Source organism: Myotis myotis, unplaced genomic scaffold, assembly GCF_014108235.1.
Source record: "Myotis myotis isolate mMyoMyo1 unplaced genomic scaffold, mMyoMyo1.p scaffold_m19_p_10, whole genome shotgun sequence".
Classification (NCBI taxonomy): domain Eukaryota; kingdom Metazoa; phylum Chordata; class Mammalia; order Chiroptera; family Vespertilionidae; genus Myotis; species Myotis myotis.
Window position 1 is genome coordinate 34,830,993 of NW_023416314.1, and position 25,716 is coordinate 34,856,708.

Here is a 25,716-nt window from a genome sequence, read left to right on the forward strand (position 1 = left end):
CACCTATGAGGCCAGCCATCCACCAGGGTAATTTTGCTGCATCAAGTTCCTTCCTGTAGCTCTGAGCAAAGTTGCAATTGTCAAGGTAAGCCTTGTATGAGGCCTATGCTCCTCACAGAGTAACCATTCTTCTTACACAGCTCTCCCCACGTCCCCGCCCCACCATAGGGAAAATTACAATCATTAATCTCAATGAAGAGAAATATCAGACTTTGATTTCCTTACCATGGGTCCCCATTATTCATACTTTAAATATTTGGTAGAACTAAGATGACAAGTATAGCAATAAGTCCCCAGGAAAGGGTACAACCAGAACTGATGGAAACTGTTTTCTTCTGGCTAGGAGGCCTTGCTTAAAATATTTACTTCCCTGTTGCTTTGCAGATTCAAGACATCATACAAACTTGACTCAACCACTTCCCCAAAAGAGAACTGATTCCTTGCTATAGGTCTTTGTGTTAGGGTGCCTTTGCCCACACATCCTTTCACCAAAGCCAGGTTTCCCCAGTTTTTTCTTCTGATAAACTACCCTGGGTCCTTTAAGAACCAGCTCCAAATCCACTTTCTGATACTTCCAGCCAGAGGAACATACCAAATGTACATCCTGGGGAATTCCACGTAATTCTTCTGGAATCCTGGTTTGCATGTTGGTCTCCCCAGAGGTCTAGGACCTCCTTCAGGATAAGAAGAGGCTCTTTATTATCTACTAGAGGCCTGGTGCACAACATTCGTGCACTAGGTGGGGGTCCCTCTGCCTGGCCTGCGCCTTCTTGCAGTCCAGACCCCCTCGGGGGATGTCCACCTGCTGGCTTAGGCCTGCTCCCCAGGTCTAAGAGAGGCTCCCACCAATACCACTGTGCTTGCCAGCTGTGAACCCAGCTTTTGGCCGAGTAGCGCTCCCACACTGACCACCATGGGGCAACTGCTGCATTGAGCATCTGCCCCCTGGTGGTCAGTGCGCATCATAGTGACCAATCATTCTGCTGGTTGATCAATTTGCATATTAGTGTTTTATTATATAGGATGCCTGAGAGCTATCATAGCTGTTCAGCCCTGAAGGGCACAGTCAGTAATCTCACAACCAAAGATACAGCTATCAGGATAAAGAAATCACAGGACAACAAAATAAAGCAAAGCACTTCCTCTTAGGTTAATATTAGGCTGAAGGCCTAACTCGACTTGGTTAGCCATACAACTTTCATTCTTGGTTGAGGGCTTTTGAGAATCATGGTCCAATGAATGATTTGCAGTCATTGCAGACTCTGCACAGTGCAAATGGAGTGAAAGTTGTCCGGGTTGACCTAAGCCATCCAAGGCATTTCAGAAGAGCCAGGGCAACTGTATGCCGGGAGCCGGTCCATCCTTGCTGTTTCAAAGGACCTGGCATATATGGCATACTGTTCTTAATATGTTTGCTCACCTTCTTGGCACTATGTGTTTTAACCAAGGTCTCCTCTCTGAGAAAGGTTTTCCCCAGGTAGGGATTTTCCCCTGAAGTTAGGGAGGGAATAAAACCCCTCAACTAAGTGCCAGGCGGGTAATTAATCACTTTAACTATGAACAATCATGCTTAAGCTACATAATCTTTACTCCCTGGAATGGAGATAAGAAACGCCCTAACCTTTGTAATAGAGATTGATAGGATTGAATCAACTGGTATAAATACAGATGTAACAAGACAGCAAGACACAGAACTTAGAACACAGAACTTAGAACTCAGAACTTAGAATACAGAGCTTAGAACACAGAACTAAGAAGACAGAACCTACACAGAACCTACAGACAGAAGAACTTCGCTGGAGAGAACATGGCAAAAGATCCTGGACTGAACCTGACTACAGAAATTGGCAAGAGAACCTGACTAGAACCTGGCTACAGAACCTGGCTGGAGAACCTAGCAAGAGAACATGGACACAGAACCTGGCTGGAGATCCTGAACAGAACTTCGCTGGAGATCCAGACCAGAACTTGGCTGGAGATCCTGGCTAGAGATCCTGGCTAGGCTGCTGATCAACTGAACGCTGTCTCCATGTCATCTCTTCTTCGCCGACTCCGTCCACACCTTTGGGGACCCCTGGACCCGCTGGGGTTGGACCCCAGCAAGTGTACTTCTCAAAACAGGGCCAGTTACTCAGGGGATATCAGATCCACCTTTCTCTGTGTCTCAGTGCCCTCATTCATTAAGTGGGAATGACAGTCTCTCTCACACACACACACACACACACACACACACACAGGAGTTGATGTTCAGCTTTAACACAATAGTATACAGGGAAAGCGCTTTCATGAATAGCAAAAATGAAACTCCAAGAGGCTCAAACTAGTATTCATCAAACATCACCTCTGACTCAGATATCTTATAAGTGTTTTTACTTATAATGTTTCATTCATTTCCCAACAGGCCTATGAAGTCACTATTTTAAATTCCCATCTTCCAGAAGAGGAAACTGGGGATCACTTTTAAAGCCGTGAAACCAGGGGTTTTGATCTTGGATCTCCTGTCTCCAGAGCACTTGTTTCCTGGCTCTGTGCTACTTCCCATGGGCATCTTTCCATGTCAGAGCAATGTTTCCTAGAAGTCTGGAGGGGCAAGGGCACATCAGATGAAGCCCCTGCTATTCAAGGGACCAGAGACACAGCCTTGAGAGGCAGTGGAGGGTGCAGCTTCTGGACCCACTTCTATCTCCTAGCAACTCGGGAGCTTCTGAACAGTGACTTAGCCAGTTCCAAGTCTCCTCATCTTTAAATGATGACAAAAGTACCTACCTACAGGATTTGGGGGAGAATTACATGAGTCAGCTCATTTAGTGCAGCACTTGGTACATAGTGAATGCTAATATTAACTATTGTGAACAGTGTTAACACTGTCATTTGCTCAGAATGCTCAGTCCACGAAAAAGGAATTGAGGGCAACAGTGTGAAACAGGAAACCAGGGAAAGGGGAGCTGTCTCAAGTCTGGACATCTATATGGTTGAAGGGGAAAGGAATAAACATTGAAACAACTTCTAACATGAGCCTAATGTAGTCAGGGTCTGCTTCATTTGTTTTGGTTTGATTTATGCTGTTTTATGTGTCAGGGGGCTTCTGTTTGTCATCTGAAATACTTTATTTGATAGGCATTTCTGATGGGGGCGGGGAGGAATGATTGGAGAGTTAGATGGAGATGCCACAGAAGAGTAATAATAGACAAAATTAACACTGGAAAATATTTATAGTCAGTAGGTTATTTGACTCTCAAAGAATGCAGGGAGCTAGGTAAAACAAGTAACTTTATATACAATTTACAGGTGGGGAGACCAGTAATCTGAGGAATGAGGAAAGTAGAAAGGAAATCGGCAATAAATGAACAACTACTATTCTATATAATAAAAGCCTAATGTGCAAATTGCCCCCTTGACCTGGAGGTCGACAGAGTTCAACTGCTCACTATGACGTGTGCTGACCACCAGGGGGCAGAACATGGTGGGCATCAGCAACTAGGCACTGGCAGCAGGCAGCAGTGGAGGCATTGCTGGCCCAGATGGGCCCTGATAAGAGCGGGACCAGGCGGGATGGTGGAGCAGGTGAGCTGGCGGTGCCAGGCCAAGGTGGGTGTGAGCAGGGCCAGATCGCCCTGCAGATGGCAACCAGTATCCATTACAGAGAAAGGGCAAATAGCAATATTAAAGTAGTTCTAATTATTTTCCTTTCAATGTGCATGAATCCATGCACCGGGCCACTAATGTAACATAATTTAACAGATGTTGTGCAAGTGGCTACCTAAGCAAGGCACCAGAGATACAGAACTAACTAAACTACATTTCCTGCCCTCGAGCAACCTATACATGTTCTGAAATGGAAGCACAGACTGAAGACCTGTCATTTCCATAGGAAGTAGAAAGTACTTTGATAGACACATAACACCAATCAGAATAATCAAGAAGCCTTCAAGAGGAGATGACAGATGCATTGCTGTAAAGCTTGAGTAACAGTTAGCCAGGTGAAGTGGAAAGAGTCTTTTCATGCACCAAAACAGCATAAAGAAAGGGTCAGGGGGCACTTACCACATGTCTAAATGGCCAACACCAGTTCTGGGTCCCTGGTGTAAGGGCTGAGAGGCTGGGTGGGACAGGTGGGCTGTGATGTGGACACATGGAGGATTTCGGATTCAGGTCACCTAATACCCTGCAAGTCATCCTGAAGAGGAGAGATGCTGATGGTGACAGGGCACCACTGGAGGATTTCACAGGAATGGCACATTCCATTTGTGGTCTTGAAGCATCATTCTGACAGCTGTGTGGAGAACAGGAGCAGGGAAAGGCATTGAAGGCTGGAGGCTGAGAGACCAGTGAGTGTGGAGGCTACTGCAGTGGTCCAGCAGAGAGTGATAAAGCCTGAACTAGGGCAGTGGCAGCAGATGTGGAGAGAAAGGGAGGAGTTTGGGGAGGTCAGGTCAGCAGGACTTGTTGGTGACATGGGGAGGGGCAAGACCCCTTATTCATCTCAAACTTCCCACTGTGACTTCCTGACAATGTCACCTTGGAAAGGAGCAATTAGATGGGAGATTGAAAGGATAATGGGTGCAGATTTCACATGCCAAATCTCTCAGGACTCAGAAGGAAAGAGGTGCAAGATGCTAAATGCTGCTTGTTTTTCAGATTTTGGCGTTGAAAAGACTGTCCTTGCATTATTTAAAGCTCCCTGTAAAAAATATACACTCAGACAGAGATGTGCTGGCTCTGTAAATTCCCAGTCTATTTCTTCAGACTTGGGACAATTTTTTAAATATGAGGGAGGGGGAAGGGGGGAGGGGGGACAGGTGAGGGGAGAACAGCATTTTATGCCAATCATTTTATAAACAACCTGACTTTGCTGATGGGAAAATAGACCTTGAAAAAGTGCAATTCATCAATACAGCAGAGGTCAGACTCCAGTAAATAAAAGAAAATTGCTATAATTGCTGGTAAAATGCAGCTTTTGTCATTTCATTTATGCATTTCAATTGCAATTAGATTAACAGGGATTTCAAGGGGAAGAGATTTCCATTGCAAACGACTTTTCAGATTGAACAAGCAAGGAGTTTCAGAAATAGCTCAGAATCTACAATTATGGGCCCAGAGGGATCATCAGTGCCAGGTCTTCTGCCTCCATAATCCTCCAGTCCCATCTCTAGTGAAGTGGCTATATTTGCAGGCATGATTCCAGTGACATTCAGGGGAGGAGGGAAAGAGGTCAGGAACAGTCTACTCAGGGTATCAGCAATAAGGGGGTACACTGCCTGAAGAGAATTTTAAAACAGTGATAAAACTGCAAGTCATTGAATTTTTAGGCCAACAATGGGGTACCATCATTTGATGATGGACACCATTCATTCATTTAGTCGCTGGAGAATTCATGTATTTATGCATCCCACTTAGCCCTCATCACTCTAAGAGGTATATATTATGGCTCCAGTTTTATAATGAGAATGCTGAGACTCAGAGAAGTGAAGACTCTTGCTCATAAAGTGCCGGAAGCCGGTCCATCCTTGCTGTTTCAAAGGACCTGGCATATATGGCATACTGTTCTTAAAATGTTTGCTCACCTTCTTGGCACTATGTGTTTTAACCAAGGTCTCCTCTCTGAAAAAGGTTGTTTCCCCAGGTAGGGATTTTCCCCTGAAGTTAGGGAGGGAATAAAACCTCTTAACTAAGTGCCAGGCGGGTAATTAATCACTACAAACAATCATGCTTAAGCTACATAATCTTTACTCCCTGGAATGGAAATAAGAAACGCCCTAACCTTTGTAATAGAGATTGATAGGATTGAATCAACTGGTATAAATACAGATGCAACAAGACAGCAAGACACAGAACTCAGAAGACAGAACCTACACACAGAACTTAGAAGACAGAACCAGGAGGCACAGAACCTACACAGAACATTCTCTAGAGACAGAAGAACTTCGCTGGGGAGAACATGGCAAAAGATCCTGGACTGAACCTGACTATAGAAATTGGCAAGAGAACCTGACTAGAACCTGGTGACTGAACCTGGCTGGAGAACCTGGGCAGAACCTGGCTGGAGAACCTGGAGAACCTAGCAAGAGAACATGGACACAGAACCTGGCTGGAGATCCTAAGCAGAACCTCTCTGGAGATCCAGACCAGAACTTGGCTGGAGATCCTGGCTGGAGATCCTGGCTAGGCTGCTGATCAACTGAACTCTGCCTAAGTGCCGTTCCTTCTTCGCCGACTCCGTCCACGCCTTTGGGGACCCCTGGACCCGCTGGGGTTGGACCCCGGCAATAAAGATCCAAACCATAGGTTAAAAAATAAAAATAAAAATGTTTTTAAATCAGTTTGAATCTAAGGCCCTCTTAACTCCAAAGCCTACAGTTTTCCCACCTTAGCCTGTGCCCTCACAATAGTCCATCCTAGGTACCACTGGCCTCTTTCTGGAGGCAGATCCCTGCCTCTTGAGCAATAGGTTCTGCTTCACTCCCCTCAGGTTTCCTTCCAGGGAAGCTAGCCTGTGGGTAGGTGGAAGTGTGGGGACGAGTGTTGTTTATGATCCTAAATATAAGTGACTTTTTTAAAACCTGAAATCAATCCCCTGAAATTAAGATCGCTACCCTGTTACTTACTATGGGAACAAGATATTCCTATGCCAATGGGAATGGGGAAGGGAAAAGAAAGTAGTTTTCTAAATGTACTGAGATATGTGGACTTGACACTCATTTAAAAAATGCTAGACGTCAGATAAAGATAAGGGTCAGACAGACCTGATTGCTTTGGCTCAGTGGTTAGATTGTCAGCCCACAGACTGAAGGGTCCCAGATTTGATTCTCGGTCAGGGCACATGCCTGGATTGCAGATTTAATCCCTGGCTCCAGTCAGAATGGGTATAGGAGACAGCCAATCAATGAGTCTCTCTCACATCAATGTTTCTCTCTCTCTCTCTCTCTCTCTCTCTCTCTCTCTCTCTCTCTCTCTCTCTTTCTCTCTCTCTCCTTCTGTCCCTTCCACTCTCTCTAAAAATATCCTCAGGTGAGGATTAACAAAATAGCAACAACAACAACAAAAAAATAAGGGTCAGCCTGAAAAGAACTGTTCAGGGTAATAGGATATGTCAACTCGTCAGCATTGCCAGAGCATGGCCTTTGAGCCCAGGAGGCCTACCTGCTGGAAACACAGTCATGAAAGTCAGGACCAGCTTGCAGAGCTCATGCTCCTCTGAAGGGCCTCTCCTACCCCTGCCACCGGAAGGGAGGATCTTGCCCTGGCCGGTGTGGCTCAGTTGGTTGGGTGTCATGTCCCCTGGCACCAAGTTCCTAGTCAGAGCACATGTCCAGGTCGGGGGCTCAATCTGCAATAGGGGGTTTCCCTCCTTCTCCCTTCCTCTATTTCAAAAAAAAAAATCACTAATGTTTTTTTAAATTAAAAAGTAAAATGAAGTACATGCTGCAATATAGGTAATCCCTGCAAACATTATGCTAAGTAAAAGAAGCCAAACACAAAAGACAGCATATTGTAAGATTCCACTTTGAGCAGATGTCCAGAATAGACAAATCCACAGAGAGAAAGTAGATTAGTGCTTGTCAGGGGCTGGAGGGCATGGGAAAATGGGGAGTGACTGCTTAATGAGCTTGAGTGTCTTTTTGTTGTTATGTAAATGTTCTGGAATTAAATAGTAGTGATGGTTTGACAACATTGTGAATGTACAAAAAAACCACTAAATTGCATGTTTTAAAATGGCGAAAATAGTGGGGGGAAATGTATTGTGTGGGGGATGCTACCCTCAAAGAAAAGCCAGAGTAGTTGGGAGGGTGATGCACAGGCAGGCTAGATAGCCATCTCAGACAGTGATTAAAGAAAATTGAATTTACTTAAGGAAAAGGGGGTGGGAGATGGGGATATCCAAAGGGAAGGGTGAGCCAAAAGGTATTGGGTTCATGATGGCAGCAAAAATATACTTAGGAGAGTGAAACAAGGAAGGGAATAGAAGAAGCAACAGGAGAGTCTAGTCTAGGCTGCTTTGGCTCACTGGGAAGTCAAAGAAAAGGGGGCCTTGGAGACAGGTTCAGGGGGTTAGCCTGAGATGAGCTGCCACAGCCCATTGCTCCCCTGGTTGCAAGTCTTGTGGGGTTCCTTAGAAGTTAGAGGATCCTAGGGGATATGTGCCTGTGGGGGAATGGATTGGGGAGTGCTCCTTGGAGGGAGATTGCACACTGAGTCCTTTGTCCTAAGCGTATTTCTCTCTCTCTTGCAGGTGGAAATCTTAGGGGAGATCTCAATAGAATATTCATCAGCTTTCCAGGTGTGCTTTTTCAGGGCCATGGTCTCCACTGATTGGTGGGTGCCAGGACAGAGAGTTATTAGTCAATGTAGCTGGTCCTGAGGCAGCCAAGGTGTCACTTGTCTGGTTTTGCTGTGTTTCTGGGCCTGGAACTGAAATACAACTGAGGCCCAGATGTTATCTTTAGGGCGGAAAAGGTCAGGGGGTCTAAACTGTCTGATCAGCCATATGAAAGACCCAGGGTCCAAACCACATGACCAGCGATATGCTAGGGGAGGACAGGTTACCCTGTGGGCGATGTTCTTGTTTTCCCAGTTTTTCCCTTGTTAAGCATTCAGGGCTTCCTGCCCCGGTGAGGTTCTGTACCTGGTCCATTTTCCTTGCCCTGGGGGTCTAACAATGTGTACACCAAAACAATAAAACATGCCAAAAATAATAATCCCTTAAAGCCAATGTGAGGAAAATAAAATATCAGACTAAAATGTTAAAAATGTATGACGATTTCTAAACATAAAGGAGAAAATTAAAAAGCAAAACATACGCCAAGAATATTTGCAGCCAATAAGACAGATGGTTGGGTGTGTGCATGTGTGTGTGTGTGTTGTACTCATAAATAAGAAACTACCATAGAAAAGGTATAAAAGCATGAACAGAACAAGACATACAAGTAGCCCATAGATTTGTGGGAAATGAACTACCTCTCTAGTAATTAAAGAAAGGCAAATTAAAACAAGATGCCATCAAATTGCTATTTTAATAATAATAATACTCAGTGTCGCAAGCGTGTAATAAAGCAGGCATCATAATGCATTGCTTGTAGGACTATAAACCGTTATAATCCAGAAAGGAATTTAACCACAAGTATTAAAGAGTCTTAAAAACATTCAAACTCTGTCTAGGATGCCATAGCTTTTATAAAATGAGATATATAGACATGGACTGAACAAGAATTTTTCATTTCAGTAGCAGGATTTTTAAATGAAGTGTTTATGTTCATTGAAAACCATTTCAAACAATAGCAAGTACAAAAAAAAGAAAGAAAAGAAAACCATCAACCAAAATCTTAGTATCTAGTAATAAGTGGCATTAAAATAAGGTGACCACATTCCAGGTACATTTCCAAACCTGTATACACAAGATGGGTAGGTGAGGTGAGTGGTAAGTGTTTGGACAGACAAAAATAATTTCATAAAATAATCTCATATGATGCTATTATCAGGAAAACAAACCATTCTATTTGCTTTACTTAATTTATAGAAAAAAAACACAGTAATTTAAGTAAACCTGGGGGATTATTAATATTTCTTTACCACAAGAAAGTTCATTTATAAGATAATACTTTCAAAAATATTGTATTAGTGCCCTGACTGGTTTGGCTCAGTGGATAGAGCATCAGCCTGCGGACTGAGAGGTCCTGGGTTCGATTCTGGTCGAAGGCATGTACCTTGGATGTGGGCACATTCCCAGTGGGAGGTGTGCGGGAGGCAGCTGATCTATGTTTCTCTCTCATCGATGTTTCTAACTCTCTATCCCTCTCCCTTCCTCTCTGTAAAAAAATCAATAAAATATATTTTTAAAAAATATTGTATTAGTGTCCTAGGGCTGCTGTAACAAACCACCAGAAAGTAGGTGGTACACAGGAATTTACTGTCCCACCTTTCCAGAGGTCAGAAGTTCAAAAACACAGTGTTGGCAGGACCAGGCTCCCTCTGAAAATGCCAGGCCTCTCTACTGGCTTCAGGCAGCCTCAGGTGTGTGCATGTCCTTGTGTCCAAATTTCTCCCCTTTCTTTTAAATTAAATGTATTGAGGTCACATTGGTTCATAGGATCATATAGTTTTCAAGTGTACATTTTTATGATACATGATCTGTTAATTGCATTGTGTGCAATAAACCACCCAAAGTCAAGTCATCTTCTAATTTTTTTTTTCAATTATAGTTTACATTCAATATTATTTTGTATTACTTTCAAGTATAAAACATAATGGTTAAGCAGTCATCTACTTTACAAAGGGTTCCCCCTGATGTTTCCAGTACCCAATTGGTATCATATATAGTTATTACAATATTACATTTTTCCTTTTTTATAAGGACATCAATCATCTTGTATTAGAGACCACCCTAATGACCTTACTTTAACTTGATTACCTCTGTAAAGATCGCATCTCAAATAGGGTCACATTATGAGTTTCTAGGCAGCAGGAAGAGAGGAAGACCAATTATGAGGTAGACTGACTCCATAAAAGACGCCATTGGTCGGGTCTACAGGAGTTGAACAGGGCTGTCGAGGACAGGACACTGTGGCTATCACTCATTCATAGAGTCACCAGGAGTTGGAGCCCACTCAAGGCTTGTAACAACAAGGGGTTACAATGCCACTGTATCTATTTAGTGGGGCACAATTCAACCCATAACAAACATATAAATAAAATAAGAGGTTTCCCTTAAGATAAAATATTCTGAAAAAATTTTAAGCAGTTTGAATCATTATGTTTTTTAAACCATTATTAATTTTATAGAGTATTGACCAACTTTTGCTATGAAAGATGAGAAAATTTGGACTTTTATAAACCCCCTCCTTCCCTGTCTTATTTCCCAGTTTTGGGGTGTATTAGTAATTTTACTTTGAATATTTATAGTATGTTATGTAACTTTAATTCCTATAAATGTTTAGTCTTTGGCTTTTGTTTTTGCTATATTTGAATTGAGTTAAGCTCACCTATAGTCCTTTCACCAAAGCATCTTCATTCTAGAGCAGTTGTTCTCAACCTTGGCTGCACATTAGAATCACCTGGGAATCTTTTTAAAATCCGGAGTATGAGGCCCAGAAATCAGGATTTTAAAAAGATTCCCTAATGTGCAGCCAAGGTTGAGAACCACTGTTCTAGAGTTCTGTGTGTTTGTTCATCTTATGGTGGCTGACTATTACCAAACAGCTTTTTATTTTTTTTTTAAACAGAAGGCTCACATTTATAATCTCTTAGCTCCTAAAAGTCTTCCTTTGTTGCATGTATGTGTAACGGACAATTTGGCTGAATATAACCATCATGGGTCACTCTCCGCCCCTTGAATCTTGCAGACATTGCTTTACTGTAACTTGCTGTTGAGTGTGACACCCACCTTCTTGCTATATTGTCTGCATTCATGCTTTCAATGGCTGGATTTCAACTGAATCGTTTCTCTGGTAGGGCTCATGGATGTTGAGTCCCTGTTCCATATTTTTGAATGTCTTCCTTTTGCCTCTATGACTCACAGTAGTTTGGACAGGCACGACTACGTTTAGTTCCTTTGTCATTTTCTCCGATCTTCTCAGACATTGCTCTCTTACCTTCTGGCATTGAACAACCTCTTGGAGAACTTGGGGGTCAGCTCAATTTCCTTCCTTGAAGGTGACTTGTTTCTCTCCTTTTAGATGCCAGAAGAATAATTTCTTCGTGGTTCAAGTTTGATAGTAACAAGATAGTCTCTCTTGTTTATTATTCTTATTCAGTTTTTTCTGGACTATGGTATACCCTTTTAATCCTTAAATAGCAGAATGAATTGTATGTTCTATTCCACGTGTTTGGTTCTCTTCAGTAGAGACACCAATTATCCTTATTTTTAAATCATACTTGTTCTTCAAATGCACTACCTGCTTTCTAAGTGCCTCAATCTCTTTTTCCTCAGCTCTCACCATTATCACAGCAAACCCCTCCTCTATGTCAGAAATAACAACTTTCAACTCTATGGTTAAGTGTTTTCATTTATAATTTATGGCTTCTATAATATTATAGTTTGAGTTCTCAATTTTCTTAATATCATGAACTCTCTTTTAATCTCATTGTGTTGCACTGTTATCTATTCTCTTCTTGTTGAGCTCTTGTTCCACTGGATTCAGATTCTTAAGTTCCTCTGTAGTGCAAAATACACATTGGGATTTTTCTTTCTTTTTTGGGGTATGTTTTCTTTCAAAGTGGGTTTTTCATTTGTTTTGTGTAAGCAATAGCCTTTCTTTTATATGTTTGTCTTCCTTCCTTCTTTCCTTCCTTCCTTCCTTCCTTCCTTCCTTCCTTCCTTCCTTCCTTCCTTCCTTCTTTCCTTCCTTCCTTCCTTCCTTCTTTCCTTCCTTCCTTCTTTCTTCCCTTCTTTCCTTCCTTCCTTCTTTCTTCCCTTCTTTCCTTCTTTCCTTTCCTTCCTTCTTTCCTTCCAGAATGGGGTGGGAACTATAATATGTGTTCTTAGTTGCTTCATGGTTTCTTCTCATCTTTCTCACGTGTAAAATGGGAAGTTCTGACTATACTTTCTATTTCTTTGTAACTCAATGCAATGTAGTCAAATTCTTCTCCACTCTGTTTCCATTATATTTGAAATCTGGTCCTCCTTTTTCAGACCTGCATGGATAGCTGTGGTTGCACTTCTAGGCACTTTTTGGTGGTTGCAGGCAGCACTTCCTAACCTGTTTCACGGAATGAACATAATATCCTAGAGAAACAGTGAGCTGGGGCAGACTGCCAGTGTTGACTTCATCCTCAGATCTTGGTGATAATGAATAGGGGACCTGAGGCTTTTCTCTGGCTGGTTTGCCCACATCCTTTCTCTGCTTCTCTCCAGATATGGGGTGACTAGTGAGAAGCCCATACTTGCTTAGTGGCCTCCTCTCCCCAGTGATGAGGTGGGCCAAGAGCCATACCAGCAGAGTTGGAAGCTTTGTTTGACATGGAAACAGGATGGAAACCTATCTCCAGGAGTTGTTGAAAGAATAATGCTGTAAATCAAGCAACAGGACTGGGGATCGCCCAGGTCAGGCCCCTTCTTCAGGGATGGAAGGATGACTGGGTGCTGTGTGACTCTGGGAGGGTGTCAGTAACTGTGCAGATATGTCAGGACAGGTGGGAGGACCATTAGATGTCTCAAGAGCACGTCCAGCTGGAGATCAGGTGAGCGGGGGCCAGGAGCTAAGGTATAGGCTGCAGGTTACTCAGATGGTGACAGAGCTCCAGAGATGGTAGGGACATTGTTGTCACTCATGTGGTGGGTACAGGCCTACCTACTTCCATATGCAGGGTATGTAGTCGGCTCCATCTTCACTAGCCCACACCAGCCCTGCCCAGGAAACCACCCCAAGAATCAGAAGAACTATTGGTACCTGCCCACACTCACATCCAACAGAATCCAGAGAAGCAGCTGTGAGAAGACCTGTGAATACCAAGCATATGCTGGAAGCCCCATCCCACCCCCAGATCACATGTGGGGTTTCTCCATGTTTTTTGCCTCGTCCTTCTTTTTCTCTCGTTCTTTACGACTATGGATGAAATGTGGGATCATAGCCACCAAACAGCCTCCTTATTAGCACCAGAACTATAGTCAAAACACATTATGCTTGGCTAATACATTTATTTTTTATGTAATGGAAATGCCATCAAAGCATAGTTAATTGGAATTGAGTTAAATCATAATTGGAGCTCTTGTGCACAAGGAAGAGAAATTATTCTTTATTGCTGCAGATGGAAATGTACCAATTGTAATTTACTTGTGGAAGTAAATGACCATTGTTGCCCAGAGGGGTGTGTCCAACCCTGGTTCTCCACGGGTCCGCGGTGAGTCAGTGATGGGAAAATGCAATGGTCCAGGGTGAGGCCCTGCCTTGCTGTGCAGCTTCCCCTCAGCCTGTTTCCTTCCCTGTGGGGGAGATGGAGACTCCTGCCACAGAGAGGGGCTCTGACAAGCAATGAGATGTACACAGAGCTGCTGGCCTCTGGTTAGTTCTTATCTGAGGGAGCTCACACAGAGGGAGAGTTCCTATGTCATGACCCGCCCACCTTCCCAATAGTTTCTAACCTGGATCCCCAGCAGGAGTATGTGGAAAGCCTTTTAAAAATACAAATAGATATCTGGCTCCCACCCAGGACCTCTTATCAATCCCTCTAGAGGTGGGGTCTCGAGCTCTACAGGGTTTGTATAAGCCCCCAGGTTCTGATGATGCCAGGCTCTAGAATCACTGCCCTAGACCTTAATGCTCCTCTTGGTGACTAGAGCAACCACACCTGTGTGCATCGCCAATGGGTCAGGTTACACCAGACCAAGCCTCTAGCTTCCTGAGGTGGGACCTAGAGAACTTTTGCATAAATGGAATAACTCCAACCAAAGTCAAGTGCACACACACACACATACATACACGCACCCAGAAAATCTTCTATAGCCAACCACAGCATCTGAAGGAAGCTGTTGGCATCCACCTCTGGAAACTCCACCCCTTCCCAAGTCATGGTTTGGGGATATTTTTCTTCTCCTCCATCGTACATACAGAATCTTTGCCATCACCCTGCAGTGAGGGTGGGAATCATGTGCCAGGTGATGAGTCTGTTGAACTCAACGGTTTCCACCTTTGGCAATAATTCATGACCCTGAATGGCCCCACATAGATGCTCACTTAGCCCTTCCGTCCAAGAACATCTAGGCCCATAGTGGCCCCCAGGAGGGAAAGGGATAGGAGCTCAGGTTTCTTGGTACCTCTGAGGGACTTAGAGTTCACCGTGGTCTGTTTAAAGGCAAGGTTTTCCAGAAATGGCCAGGGGGACATGGTATCTTAGAAATTCCACTTCCTGAGCACCTATGAGTCAGACAAATTCATGACCTGCAAGCATAGACATCATCATTTTCACTTTCAAAGATGAGGAATGTGAGGCACGGAGAAGCCAGAGAACCTGTCTGATCTCATGGCCTGTAGAATCGCAGCAGAAATTGAACTGACATTTACCGGTATACCCTTCCCATTCTGCACTCACACTTCCACAGCATTTGTGCATCTCAGTCAGAAGAGCAGGAAGCACAGTGTAGAGGGGAGGAAGAGAGACAGCTCAGAGAGAAACATGTTTTACCCACACCCTGCATCACAAACACACACCGTGAGACTCTGCAAAGCCTGGACTAGTTGAAGGAGAACTGTTTACTGTGGGGAAAGGATAGAGATTCAGGAAAGAACGTGGGTTTGGAGTCAACAGCCCTAGGTTCATTCACATCCCCGTTCCCACCTTTCCTAGCTATGTGACCCTGGGTGAGTTAGCTATTCTAGGCTGATTAGTCATCTGCAAAAAATGGGGATAATACCTGCTTCCTGTGTCACACAAGGGTTAGACAAAATGTATGTGAGCACTAAGCATAGTACCTAGCAAGCAGCAGGTGTTTAACAAGCAACAGCTGACTCTGAGGGTAGTCATGGGAGTAGCAGAAAAACACCTAAGGTAGGGCCTGACACATAGTAAATGCTCAATAAATGTTATTTCTCATGGGCATCCTCCTAGGCTCAAACTCTCCAGGCTTTCTGCAACAAAGGGATGTAAAGGCTTGAATTCTGGTGTGAGCTGTGTCTCTTACAGGACCTATGACCTTAGGGTAGTCACATCGTATCTCTAGACTCTAGGTTTTCCCCTCTAAACTTACGAGGTTGAGCTAAAAGTATGATGCTGAACGCCCCACCCCCCGCACCTCCCAACCCCGCACATGATAGGGTGTCAGTCCTCATGTCCTGCATGCAGGGAAATCTGGAGCCCGTTTCATTGTCTCCTGAACCCAAACAGGCAAGAATTGTTTCCCTGCAAATGAATGGGACCAACCAAACTTGGCAGGACTGCCCCTGTAGCAATTATGCTAGACCCCTAATTGTCTGCCCTTGGTCTCTATCCACTGAGGGAGAGATGACCTGACAGTGAACCTGGCTGAAATGACTCATGAGCCAGTCAGTCTCTCTCTCTCTCTCTCTCTCTCTCTCTCTCTCTCTCCTCTCTCTCTCTCTCTCTCTCTCTCTCTCTCTCGATGTTACAGTTGGGAGGTAGTTATGACATCCCAAAACATAAAAGCAAGAGAGGGTGAGAGCTTTTAAACATATATATTAAAAGCATTTAAAGCCAGCAAATGGATTTTTTTAAGTCCAAAGTGATTTTTAATGTTTGATGGTGGAGGCTTAATTCCCTGGGCTCCGTTTCCAGTGGCCTTGTTTAAAGCACAAGTTTCCCAATATTACAATTTTTTAAAAATCCAACACCCAGGAAAGAAGAGGCCTATTTTTCTCAGCCTGCTTAAAAATAGTAACGCCAGCTCCTCAGCCAGCCTCAGCACTGCCAACACATCTGACCTCCCTCCTTCCTGCATTAACCCATCTGTCTCCATAGTCAGCCTCCTTTGCTCTCCTCTCTGCCACAGACCCTCTTCCCCACAGAGCCCATCGTGGGGAGCTCCCATTTGGAGCTCCCGACCACTCCACACCACCTCCGGTGTATCCAGAAATCAACATTAGAATGGAGCTTTGCATGTCCTTTTGCTTGATGGAAGCCACTAGTTCCCTTCCCTTTGTGGCTTTGCCAGGATTGTTGATCAAGGTAATAATTCAGGGGTGGGGAACCTTTTTGCTGCCAAGGGCCATTTGGATATTTGTAACATCATTCATGGGCCATACAAAAGTATCAACTTAAAGATCAGCCTGCTATCTTTGGTCAAACATTTAATTAACGCTCCCCCAATGCCTTGGCAGGGCCAGACCAAATGATTTCGCTGACATTCCCCACCCCTGTTAAATGTTGAGGATGCAGAACAGAAAGTCAGAGGGTTACAGAGGGGCGTTTGGGTGAGGAATGAAGTCTGTGCAAAGACTAGAGAGACAAGGGTGGAGGAAGGGAGAGGGAGTGGCACAAAGAAAAAAAAAAATCTGGCCCACTTATCATTTTAACAAGGCTGACCCCGTGGGCATTATATAATTTCTTGAGTTGATGTAGATGCTGCCTCACTCTCAAAAGGATTTGAGGAAAGTTACCAAAAACAGACGGTCATAATAAACTTGTGAAAAATAAGAAAGGGACCGGGAAGAGAGAAAAACCAATGTAAAGAAATAGGAGAAATAGATGAGTGCAAAACCTGACACCTGGGCTTCCTGGCTGCCAGGGCAAATGGAGTCACCAGGTCGTTTGCATAGGGCTCCTTAACACAGCAGGAAAGCAACAGACCAGTCTTTGGGGTAGGACACTCTTCCCAGATGAAAATCAGAGAGAAATTCCTGATGTGATAACTTCTTAACTTCCTCCAAATTAGGGAGTGATGTGCAAGTGTGAAAAGATACTGCACAGGCTGTTCTGAGGAAGTGTGGTAAAAGCCAAAGCCTTAGTCCTGCAGAGCAACCTGGGGGCGGGGTGGGGAGAGGCAGTTTGGGTGCCAGGCAGGCAGGACAAGGGAGTGTATCAGTGTATCTGGTAGCACTTTCATCATAGCCAGATGTCAAGCGGACCTTTCTCTAGCACATATAAAAATGTCTAGTTTTAGGTTTTCCTTGGGTGGTTGGTGGTGGGGGGGGGGGGGTAACTCGAGATTGGGTAACATGGGAAGGTAACATCTTATGAGGTTAATTATTCATATACCACATCAAAATTTGTTCTGGGCTTTGTTCACCTCCTGGCATATCACTGACAATCCCTAGTAGTTTCAGAAGCACGGAAGGGAAGGTGGAAGTGGTCTTCTCTGAGCCTCCTTCCATGCCCCACACTGTGAGACTCTGGCTTTAGAAAATATCTCTGGAGCAGGGTTGGGTGTGAGCAGATAGAATCCTCACCACAACCTATTCAAGTTGGTCCATTTTCTATCCCATTCTACAGATGGGAAAACTGAGGTTTGCAGAAAGTGAATCACTTGGGAAGCAAGATGGCACCAGTAGTGAAATTGGTGCCCAAACAGCAGGTCATGCAGTCCTGATCACAGGGCCACATAGCAGCCAGTGTATCCAAGGAAATTATGTTCAATCCATGAGATATCCATAGGGTTGAAGTGTGCCATGCCAGCACGGCCAAGGGTGAACCTGAGGAGGGTGGTGAAGGATTAAAGACAGACAAGAGAATACAGCTAGGGCTTGATGGATCTCCCATGCCTGGATGAGGACACAGAAAGACCCAGCCTGCAAGCCAAAGCTTTATTTTATAGTCAGATCAAAAAATGGGTAGTGGTTAACATGTTTACAATGTTCTTGTGAGTTTCACCTTATTTTGGCAGCACTTGCTGCACCTCCCATAGCCCATTAGCTACCTAGGAAGGAACTAGGGAGGGCTATAAGATTAAGCTTAATTATGCTAAGAGGGCTCTGCCCTCCAAGCTGGGACTTGTTTGTGGCCCTGCCACAGGTCAATACAAGGCTTGACCCTATAGCCCCATGATGGCGAACCTTTTGAGCTCAGCGTGTCAGCATTTTGAAAAACCCTAACTTAACTCTGGTGCCGTGTCACATATAGAAATTTTTTGATATTTGCAACCATAGTAAAACAAAGACTCATATTTTTGATATTTATTTTATATATTTAAATGCCATTTAACAAAGAAAAATCAACCCAAAAAATGAGTTCGCATGTCACCTCTGACACGCGTGTCATAGGTTCGCCATCACTGCTATAGCCGCTCCCTACATTGAAGACAAATAATTTTCTCCAAAAGCATACAACTAATTGTGATACTGAAACCACAAAGGCCTCCCAAGGATCCTCCAATTATAATATACATGAAAGTGGTTGGAAAATTATAAACACTATCAAAGTTACATTATTTTATTATTTATCAGGCAAAGAATGCTAGGTAAACCCTCAAATCTCAAGACTTGACATGGTAAAATAATGATTACTTCCCACTTCACAGGTTATTTTGAGTTGGCAAGGGAATGAGCTCAGCAGTCTTTCCGGAACCCAGACCCCTTCCATCTTGTAACACTACCTTCCTTTAAGTCTTCTAGCAGTCAGAGAGCAAGAGCACAGGTGGGAGATGTCTAGCAGCCAAGCCTGAAGTGACACACATCCCATCCACCCACCTTCCACTGGGACTTGAGACACACGGACATACCAACTGCAAGGAGAGCTAGGATTGGTACAGCTGTGAGCTAGCCGTTCTGTGCCCCACATTCCTCCTCGACCCCAACTCTCTCTTTCCCTCCCACAGTGCTGTGGGTCTCTGTGGCTCTGATGGCCTTTCTCCATCTCCCACACAGCCTGCCGAGCAGGTTTTTGTGAGGATCAGATGTGACAGTGGTGTAAAGCATTTATGTCAAGGCTCTGTACAGTGAGGGTCCCCATGTCCTTCAGCTCCATGTGGCCCTGTCGAATGGTTCTCAAGATTAATTGTACTTTACATTTGTCACGAATCTCAGCGCAGTGTGCTCAGATCACTTCACCGTCATTAATAATACAGACACACCCCCAGGAGGTAGGCACATGTTAACGATGAGGAAATGGAGGTGCAGACAGAGGTTAAGTGTCCTCCCAAGACAGCCCTGTAAAAGCCAGTAAACCAAGAAGTGACTTTTCCAACTTCAGAGCTATTAATTCTCGTTCTGGACAGAGGAGAAAGCTGACTCAAGCACTGAGGGAGGAAATAAGACAGGACTTCTCTAATAGGACCTCACCGAGTGGCGGCTATCCCTCCTCTGCATACAACCTCGCATGAGTTAAACCCAGGTTCCTTAGTTGCTGGCTATGTGACCTTAGGCAACTTACTTAATCCCCACGAGCATTGTAGCATGCTGTTTTCTTCTCTCTAAATGGGGAAAATAATATGTATTTCATAGATATTTTGTGAGGATCCAATGGGATGTCTGTATCCAGCATCTTTATGTCTGGAATCTAGCAAGTGCCCCAAAGATGTTGGATGGCAATGATGATGACAATGATTATTAGCCGCTCCAAGCACCATTTCCAATTCCAAGCTCTGTCTCAATAAATCTATGCCAAGAAGAAGAAGAAGAAGAAGAAGAAGAAGAAGAAGAAGAAGAAGAAGAAGAAGAAGAAGAAGAAGAAGAAGAAGAAGAAGAAGCCTCTACTACTCTATAACATTCACAATGCCTAACATGGATGGTCTGGACCAATAACAGAGATCCTGTAATACTTGATGATCTACTGAAATTACACAGATAATTTGGTAACAACCCGAAGACCACACAGCAAGTTTCTAGGAAATGGATTATGAATGTGGCTTTAGTTTATTTCTCTCTACTCTCTCTTCAGACACAAATCTCCTCTCAGCCACACCAAACGCAGGATTGGCCAACTGGGACTTGGCTATGGGACCTTGCAAAAAATGACTTCTCTCGCTGCACCTCAGTTTCCACATCTACAGAAGTGGAGTGGGAGTTGTTCCTGCTGTGTAGGATTGCTGTGAGGGTTAAACAAAAGAATGCATTTTATGGGCCTGGCACATCTAGAATGTCAGCTATTTATAGCAAGACTAATTGCAGCTCTCCCTGTGGATGACATGAAGGCTTTTCAACAACCAGCACCTGGTGAAGTTAAGGGCGTGGACTCAGGGCATTTGTGACTCTGATTGCAAAGGGAAGGGGCAGGACCCACATTCAAGGCGACTCTGTATCCTCAAGGCATGCAGCATGGGGGCTTGGCACTTGTTCATGGAGAATGAGATCAGACAAATGACATGATCTAGGTGTGGCGGCCACTTGATAGTAATAAAAAAAAAACCACCAAGCATTTAATGAAATTATGCTAAGAAACCCTTATGTCTGGAATATACCAAGTGCCCAAAAGAGGTTGGATGACAATGATGATATGATGATTAGCAACTCTCAACACATTGCCCATTTCAAATGCTTCTGTTTCAATATACCTTTAAGTAAAGGTGTCCTGTACTGTGCTAAGCTCTACAAACAATCTCATTGATTTTCATCCTCCTGATCCTGCAACAAAGCTATTATCTCCATTTTATAGATGAGAAAACTAGAGGGCATAGCGCTTGAACCACTTGTCAAAGGTCACTGGACTGTAAGTGCTGGGGCCAGGACCCAAACCCAGGTTTATGCCCCTGCAGAGCTCTGAGTCTTCACTGCCGGCCTGCACTGCCCGCCACGGCAAATTGGCTTCACTCCCCAGCAGCTGCCCAAGGGACCTGGGCCTCTGAGTCTGTGATTGTTCAGAATTACTAAAGACTGATGAATTGAACCCCTGCTCTAAGCCTTGCTTTTTCTATAGCCTCAGGCCAATAGCTTAATCACCTTGTGTTCCAGTTTCTTCTTCTATAAGCAAAATCTTGTACTTACCTACACGCAACTGGACTAGAAAGATTAATTGGATGTTCCAGAACTGCTTTTAAGATGAAAAATATGGATTATTTGCATTATTATTTTAATAGCCTTAGACTTTGGTGTCCCTGGTTTATATGGAGGTGGCAAGCTTAGGAGAGGGAGATTGGTGAGATTCATTTTCTCCAGCCGTGTCCTCTCAGCCAGGCAGGGAAACACAGACACCTCTTGCCCTGAGATTTAGGGCAGATCACCGCATACCCAGCCTGGGTCTGCCTTGGCCTTGAGGGCTGATGGCCACCCACAGCCATCTGAGAAGCAGACATCCAAAGAACTGTAGAACAGCAGTCTACTACCTGTCTCCATGACCAGAATGTGAGCACACTGAGGACAGGGACCTTTTCTATCATTATCAGCATATCCCTAGCCCCTAGAAGAGGGCCTCATACATAGTGATGCTCAATAACCATATGTTGAATGAATGAATGAATGAATGAATGAAGTGAATAAATGAATAAATGGCAAAACTAACCAGGAGATGTCAGAGTAGAGAGAACACACAAGGAGATTCTCTTTGCCAGAAAGGAGAAGCAGAGTTGCCATCCCTTATTATAAGCACATGCTATGTGCCAAATGTTAAGATAGGAACAAAACTCCACTCAAGGAGTTTAGAGGGAGAGCAGCAAGTTCAAGGGCAGTAAGTAAAGACAAGTACAAAGAGCAAATAATTTCATCTGGGAAATCAGAGAAGACAGAGGAAGTAGCATTTTAGCTACTTCAAGGGATGAGGTAAGGAAGTCTACTGCCATGGAATTAAAGCTCCATGAGGACAGGGATTTGTATGTGTTTTGTTCACTAACGCATCCCCAGCCCTACCACAGTACCAGGTGCATAGCAAGACCGAGAGAGAGAAAGACAGAGAGAAAGAGATAGAGATAGAGGTAGAGATAGAGATAGAGATAGAGATAGAGATAGAGATAGAGATAGAGATGGAGATGGAGATGGAGATGGAGATAGAGATAGAGATAGAGATAGAGATAGAGATAGAGATAGAGATAGAGATAGAGATAGAGATAGAGATAGAGATAGAGATAGAGATAGAGGTAGAGAGAGAGAGAGAGATAGAGAGAGAGAGAGAGAGAGAGAGAGAGAGAGAGAGAGAGAGAGAGAATTCACAGTATAAACAAGGATGATGAAGAATTACTTTGTTCTACAGCGAGGCAGAAATGTGTTATTTGCCAAGGAAGGAGAAGGTAGCAACAAAGAGGGAACTGGTAAAATGGGACAAATTCGGAAGGGCCTTGAACGCCATACTCAGACTCAGGATTTTTATCGTTTCCTGTACTTTGTCTTTGCATATTTCAATTTCATCTTTCCAACATTTTTTTTTTTTTCTCCTAAGGCTTTCTTCTGCCTGGTCTGAGGATGTGATCATAAAACAGAAAATTTGTTTAAGTAATTAAACCTGTGGCCAAGAGCAGGGGTCAGGGTACAGGACTCTGGCCTGTGACATGGTAAATCACTGCCAGTGCTGGGAGGTGGCCCAGCCAGGAGCCTCTGGGGAACCTGTGAACAACCAGCATGGCCCTGCTGAATGACTTATGGAGAAGAGGTGGCACTGGGCTGCCATCCCTCTGATGGAGCAAGGCATTGACACCTTCTCTGCCCTACTCCCCTCTTTAGCATCAGCTTGGCTTCTCCAACTCCAGCAAAAGTACTGGGAGTGGGGGCAGTGACTGACATAAGAAGGGCCCCACTGATTCTGGCTGGGCCCAGGCAGCTGCCATACTGACCTTGAGGAGTGTGAGGAAATCCCAAAGGTCTGCCAAGGAAGAAATGCAGGGCCACATCTTCACTGGAAGGCCATCAGGGGTGGGACCCTGCGCTTCTTGGTACTCACATCCACTTACTATTTGAAATGGAGCACCTATTATGCGTCAGTCTCTTCACATACATTCTTTCAGATAGTGGTTAAGAGCAGAGACCCTGGTTCTAGACCAAAAAAAAAAAAAATGAAGTCTACTGCTCATTAGCTGGGTGAATTCAGGAAAGATCTTTAACCTCACTGCTGATCAGTTTTTTGATCTTTAAAAAGCAGTAAGTAATAAGGTTGTGGTGAGGATTAAATGAGGATTATACAGATGTCAGTCACTTAGAGCTCTGTCAGGATCCTAGAAAATGATATGTAAATGTTAGCTCCAATGACCATCCAACTAGCAAATACTCACTGAACATCTGCCCTCATGCCAAGCTCTGGTATACATGCTTTATGAATCACCTTATCCATGTGTTCATGTAATGAGTATTAATGAACAACTACTACATGTCAGATGCGATGTGAGGTATTTCCTTTGTGATCGCACAGGTTCATGTTAGAAGCATTTATTAAGCTTTTGCTCTATGCCAGGCCAGATCCAGGGATTTACATAGTATAGAGTTCACTGTATAATGCTTCCTGTATTTGTTCCCTAGAGCTACCCTAACAAAATGCCACAGTCTGGGTGGCTTAAACAACAGAAATCTATTGTCTCAGTGTTCTGGAGGCTAGAAGTCCAAAATCAAGGTGTCTGCAGAGCTGGCTCCTTCTGAGGGCTGTGAGGGAGAATCTTTCCATGCCTCTCCCCTAACTTCTGGAGGTTTGCTGGTGATCATTGGCCTTCCTTGGCTTGTAGATACATCACCCTGATCTCTGCCTTTATTTTCACATGGCTTTCTCCCTGCATGCGTCTCTATGTCCAATTCCCCCTTTTTATAAGGACTCCGGTCTTTTTGGATCAAAGTCCCCCCCAACCCCTAATGACCTCATTTTAACTTGATAACTTCTATAAAGACCCTATCTCTTAATAAGGTCACATTTTGGGGTACTAATAATTAGGACTCCAACAGTTATTAAGGGGGACATAATTTAACCCAAAAAACTCCCCAATAATAATTCCCTCAGCTAAGACTTCACATACACTGTCTTATGCATTCAACAAGCATTTGCTCTAGTTCAAAACACACCAATGTTATCTCACCTGGAATAAATCTTTCTTCCATGAATGTTCCAGATTCCATGATAGGCACTATATAGACAGCAACACAACCTCCACATTATGATGAACATTTTACAGCCAATGTGTTTCTGTCTTGAGATTTCAGGTCTACCTCAAAACCCACAGGCTTCCCCATGTGCCTGCTACCTCTGAAATTCAGGAATCTTTGCTTCTCTTATAGGCCAAGTAAAGGGAAAACCACCTTCCCCTGTCCTAGGTGTCCAAGAAATGCAGTTAACATTCTGCTTATACTTCACAGAAGCTGAAGAGACCATTAAAAAATCCACCCAAGAATGGACAGCAATCCCATTGGTTGTTTGGCAGAGCTAAGACTAGCCTTGCATTGACTAACTGGGGGACATTTGGTGCCACAGCCTGTGTCCAGTACACAAAAGGAGTGGGGAATTGCTAGCTCTGGTGGACACTTAGTAAGGAGAAAGGCAGGGGAGGAAAGAATAGAAGGGTTCACCCTTAATGAGATATAAGCTTCATAACTCCCTGGTTCTCCCTAGAGTTTCCTTTGTAGAATATTAAATTTTTTCATATCTAATTCCAATCCATCTGTCTTATCACTAGTGTGGAAATATTAATAAAGATAGTTTTGTTTAGGCCTTTTATTTATTTTAATATATATAAAATGATTTTCTATACTTTTTCCTTTTATATTATTTTCTCTTGCCTTGTAGGTTCGTTAGTATTTATTTTAATATAATTAATATCCCATGGGATAAGACTGACTCCCTTGCCTTTTGCTACCCGTAGATGCCCTGGCAGGGAGCTGGGCATGTCTCTGTCTGTCCACATGTGGCCACAGCCAGGACTGGTCAGTAGATTCTCCACGTCATGCCTCATCTTGAGCTGGCCCAAAGCCTTGGTCCACAGCTCTGGTTCTCCAGGAATGGTCCATGGTTCATTGCACTCTTTCACTTCATTTCCATGTTTTAGGTACAGCTTGTTTCTGGCTAGCAGCAATTGTAAGGGCTGGGAATTATTATTTGGTTTTGCATTGCCTTTGGCTCTTGCTTTGTCCCTATCTGTAAGCTTAGCATTGGTCTCAGCCTTGGCCTCTCTCAGGCCAAGGTGGCCCAGCCTTGATGCTGAGAAATTACCACAGGCTTTTACAAATTCTGAAATAAATCTGGGTCCTCCTCTCACTACTCTGTGCTCTTGGGCAAGTGGATTAGCATCTCTGAGGCATAGTTTCCTCAACCATAAAATTGAGACTACTGTGCTCAAGCCATAGCATCACTGTTACAGTTAATAAGGGGATATAATCAAAAGTTCAGAAATGGTGGATTTGGTTACTATCATATGATGATTCAGTTTCTATTAAAATTAGCCTTTATCTAGTTTTGACTCCATATTTTATTCTTTTCATAGATATGTATTTATTGTAATTT